This window comes from Engraulis encrasicolus, chromosome 1 (assembly GCF_034702125.1).
Source record: "Engraulis encrasicolus isolate BLACKSEA-1 chromosome 1, IST_EnEncr_1.0, whole genome shotgun sequence".
Lineage (NCBI taxonomy): Eukaryota > Metazoa > Chordata > Actinopteri > Clupeiformes > Engraulidae > Engraulis > Engraulis encrasicolus.
In genome coordinates this window covers 19860610-19865609 of record NC_085857.1, presented here as the reverse complement: position 1 = coordinate 19865609, position 5000 = coordinate 19860610, and the positions used below count along the sequence as shown (strand labels likewise).

General features: G+C 42.8%; 1 protein-coding gene across 6 annotated transcripts in view; it reads right to left on the bottom strand.

The window, feature by feature from the left end:
- The window catches only part of add3a (adducin 3 (gamma) a), a 271834-nt gene that overhangs the window by 57017 nt on the left and 209817 nt on the right, over positions 1 to 5000 (bottom strand). The gene's annotated exons all lie outside the window — the stretch shown is intronic.

Sequence of the window (5000 nt, the reverse complement as noted above, 5' to 3'; positions counted from 1 at the left end):
TTCCATTGGCCCATTGTTTCCGGGTTCTATTATTGCAAGGGGGAGGGGGAAATCCTCCTTTAGGAAGACCTAGGCAGAGCTAAGGACTGTTCTATTCAATGAAAGGAGCATTATGACACGCCCCTTTAGGCAGACCGGAACCTGGTCACGTTAGGTGCCCATAGCAACCTATTACAATGGCATATCTGTATATACTTAAAGAATCTCTGGTCACGCATGCCAAAATCAAAACCATCAGTCAAACCAAGTGGCCAGTTTACTTTTTGTGAAGGGCCATCAGTTAGACCACCGTTTTCTTTTGTTTCAAACATGTAAAAGTCTAGCCGTCACACATCCACATCCATGTGACCCTCTGACGAAGACGGAAGTCAAAATATGTCAGGTAAAAGAAGAAAAAAAAACGTTTACATGTACCCTAGTTGATAACAGCCCAAACTTTATCTTAGAAAACCCATCCATGGACAAACAGTTGACCACACATACATATGATTGAAAATACATATGATTGATACATACAAGGAGCATCACCATTAACAGTCTGGTTACACTTTACTTGACGCCGGCGTCAGACATATGACATAACAGTGTCATAATAGTGTCAAAACGAGTCATAAAAATAATGCCAGTGTAAAACGTTTTATGGCCATGAAAAGTTGACATTGTTAGACCTGTCTTTGTCATAACCGAATTTCAATTTAATGAAAAAGTCATACAATGTTTATGACATGCATGACTGCATTATGACAATGTTATGACACCGTTATGTCAAGTAAAGTGTTACAAACAGTCTTTATGAGCAGGAACAGGCTGTACCAATACTGACACTGCGCTGAAACACACATGCAAAGTTGTGACCCTGAAAAGACAGCAAGTGAGGGGGGCGGTGTTGGTGTTGGTGGGGGAGGGCGGTATGTTTACGCAACATCTCACATCAAAAGAGATGCACAGTGATAGACCGGGGGATTTCACACTGGCAAGACATGACTTGGAGAGGAGAGGAGCGGAGCGGAGCGCAATCTTATCTTCGAGAATAAGGTTTGTGTGTCTGTCTGTGTGTGTGTGTGTGTGTGTGTGTGTGTGTGTGTGTGTGTGTGTGTGTGTGTGTGTGTGCAGGCCTGCCGACCAGGAGGGACAAACAGGTATGTTGTCCTGGGCCTGGGGAGAGAGGTTGCCCAGAATTATGTTACCATTGCATTGTATGTATAGAGAGGGGGCCCTTTGAGATGTATTTGGCCTGGGCCCAGTGAATGCTGTCAGCCGCCCTGCCCTGTGTCTGAGTCAGAGACAGAGCCAGAGACAGAGACGGAGCAAAAGGCCTTACATGACAAAAAGAAAAGTGTAGCCTGTAGCCTAAGCTAGACAGATAATGAAGGAATGGGCACAATAGCTCAGGGAAGAGATTGAATGAATGCAGACAGAGAGGTAGAAGAGGCAGCCAGACAGTCAGAGACGAGAGCCTCTGGAATTCCCATTGTGGTCGGATGGAGGATGGTGGATCACTGCACATTCCTTGACCACAGGAAATGAAAAGAGCGAGAGAGACAGAGACAGAGACAGAGACAGAGACAGAGAGAGAGAGAGAGAGAGAGAGAGAGAGAGAGAGAGAGAGAGAGAGAGGGAGAGAGAGGACGAGGAGAGGAGGAGAGAGAGAGAGAGAGAAGCAGAAGCAAGCATCTGTGGCATGTTTCCCACAACAATGAAGACATTATCTTACTTTTTGATAGCTGCTCGCGGGCCTTATCAGTGTATATATATATATATATACAGTCCCAGGAAAAAGTTTGTACACCCTTTGAAATTTCTTACATTTCTGTCAAAATTGATCATAAAACATGGTCTTATCTTCCCGGAAATCTCAAGAAGGAACAACCAGAGTCTGCTTTAATTAATTCCACCCAAACATTTACATGTTATCATATTTTTATTGGTCATAAGGCCATAACATTCACAGGAGAGCAGGGCATAAGTAAGTACACCCTTGCATTAAGTAGGTTTTAACCCTCAGTTAGTTGCAATATCATCAACCAGACTTGTCCTGTAGTTGCAGATCAGATTAACAAAACAATCTGTTTGTATCTTGTCTCCCTCTTCTTTAGAGAACTGCCTCTCGTCAGCAAGGTTTGTGGGATGTCTGGAGTGCATAGCTTTCTTGACTTCATGCCATATAATCTCAATTGTTTTGTCAGGGCTTTGACTGGGCTATTTCAGAATGTGTATTTCATTATTATGAAGCCATTCTAAAGTCAATTTGCTTCTAAAGTATGGGTTGTTGTCACATTTCAGGACCCATACTCTTGTGTGTTTCAACTGTGTGACAGACTTCCTCACGTTTTTTTTTTCTGTAAAATTTCACAATAAAATTTGAGTTCATTGTTCCACTGATAATAGCAAACTGTCAAGGGCCTGAGGCAGCAAGGAAGCCGCATATAATGATGCTCCCGCCACCATACTCAGAAGAGGAGATGTAACCAAGAATAGCTAAAAATGGGATTAATTCTGCCAATCTAAAATTAATGGGGTTTCTGACCAAAAAAATATTGCTGCACCTTTGAGGTTTGCGAAAAAGCATTTATATGCTTCATAGAATTACTGCAAAATATTCTGTAGACCAACGTTGAAACCAAAGTTGAATTGTTTAGGGAACACACAATGTCATGTTTGGAGGAGAACTGGAGAACCACACCTTCACCAAAACATCATCTCCACCTTTGAGTATGGTGGCGGGAGCATCATTATATGCGGCTACCTTCCTGCCTCAGGCCCTTTTCAGTTTGCTATTATCAGTGGAACAATGAACTCGGAAGTTTATTGAGATATTTTACTGAAAACAGTGAGATAGTCTGTCAAACAGTTGAAGCACACAAGAGTATGGGTCCTGAAATGTGACAACAACCCATACTTTAGAAGCAAATCGACTTTAGAATGGCTTCATAATAATGAAATACACATTCTGGAATAGCCCAGTCAAAGCCCTGACAAAAAACAATTGAGATTATATGGCATGAAGTCAAGAAAGCTATGCACTCCAGACATCCCACAAACCTTGCTGACGAGAGGCAGTTTTCTAAAGAAGAGGGAGACCAGATACATCCAGATTGTTTTGTTAATCTGATCTGCAACTACAGGAAACATCTGGTTGAGGTTATTGTGACTAATTTAGGGTTAAAACCTATTGAATGCTAGGGTGTACTTACTTATGCCTTGCTGTCCTGTGAATGTTTACATCTTATGGCCAATGACAATATGAAAACTTGTAAATCCTGGGGTTGAATTAGTTAAAGCAGACTCTGGTTGTTCCTTCTTGTGATTTCCGGGAAGATCAGACCATGTTTTATGACCAATTTTAACAGAAAGGTAAGACATTTCAAAGGGTGTACAAACTTTTTCTTGGGACTGTATATATATATATATATATTAAAAAAAACCTGTGTCATGGTAGCAATATAAGAGTGGTACATTGGGGCACATCAATATTTATTGGGAGAGGTTTCCAGGGGGATCTGCGGTGGAATGGAATGTGAGATACCACGGAGCGGACTGTTTGCTCAGCTTCGTCAGCTATTTGAGATCGCACATCCCGTGTGTGTCCGGCGGCGTGCGCATGTCAGAGTGAGTGTGTGCGTGTGTCATAGGAGTGAGCGAGTGACCATGTACTCCACCCAAAGATTTTGGGTCTTTCTCAAATGCAAGGCCAGTGTCCTTCTAAGTGTATCAGCCTAATTAGTCACGCCCAGTGATTGGATACTTTTTGGTGAACTCTACAGAATATCCAATCACTGGGTATGACTAATAAAGGGTATCCAATCACTGGGCGTGCCTAATTAGGCTGATACACTTGGAAGGACACTGGCCTTGCATTTGAGAAAGACCCTTTGGCTCCGCACATCGTCTGGCAAAAGCCTCGAGCTCGGTTCTCTCAGTGTTTCGCCAATCAGCAAACAGTTGAGAGTGGTGACTTAGAACTCACCCGCGAGCTCCGTTACGGTTTGTTTAAGGTAACTATATTCACACTTTCGTTTGTTATTTGTATGCTTTTGCGACGCTATAACGTAACAGGCATGCTGATAAAGCACAATATGGGTTTTAATTTGAGTTTGGAACTTCAATTAATTCAAATGATAGAGTAAGATCAGACCATCTCCCTTCGTCCACGGAGACGGATTCCTCATGGCTTTTGCCAGACTGATTGACGGAGTCAACAGTCGGCTTTTCGCCCAGGCTAGTATGGACATGTCCCCACCAGGCACCCCATACGCTACACCCATTGGTTCATGCAACTTCAAATAATACAGGCAATTTAATCAATAACAATATCTTCTGAATGACATGCTTACATGAACAGTACTGCCCTGACACAAATTAGCGTCACGTAACCGCATATTTACAGTAATAGTATATAATTATATAGTCAGTGACATAAACCATTGGCTTTCTGCACACAGAGCCCAATAACCTTTCCTTAAGAGCCATAATATGATACCTCAAGACCTGAAGCGAGTCGAAATATTTCTTGTAAAATGACTTGGCGTAGGTCAAGTATTACTGGCTGGCCACAGCCATAAAACCAAAAGATGAAACGAGGTTTACTTCACTAATGGCCGACGAAGCAGTAAATTCAGTAGCGAACGTAAATGTATACTCGTGTGTGTGTGTGTGCGTTTTGAGTAAGCGTAAATGTATACCAGTGTCGGCGTGTGTGTGTGCGCCTGTGTGTGCATAGTATGTGTGTGTGTGTGTATAGTATGTGTGTGTGTGTGTGTGTGTGTGTGTGTGTGTGTGTGTGTGTGTGTGTGTGTGTGTGTGTGTGTGTGTGTGTGTGTGTGTGTGTGTGTGTGTGTGTGTGTGTGTGTGTGTGTGTATTTGCATACGAAACTGTGTAAGAAAGTCTCTCCCTATCCAACTCCCTCTAGCAGTAAATGAAGTGGCTTTGCTGCAGATGCAGATGTTTTCCCCATTTTCCGCCCTCCTCTCCCCAAAATGCACCGGACAGACACCGGCTA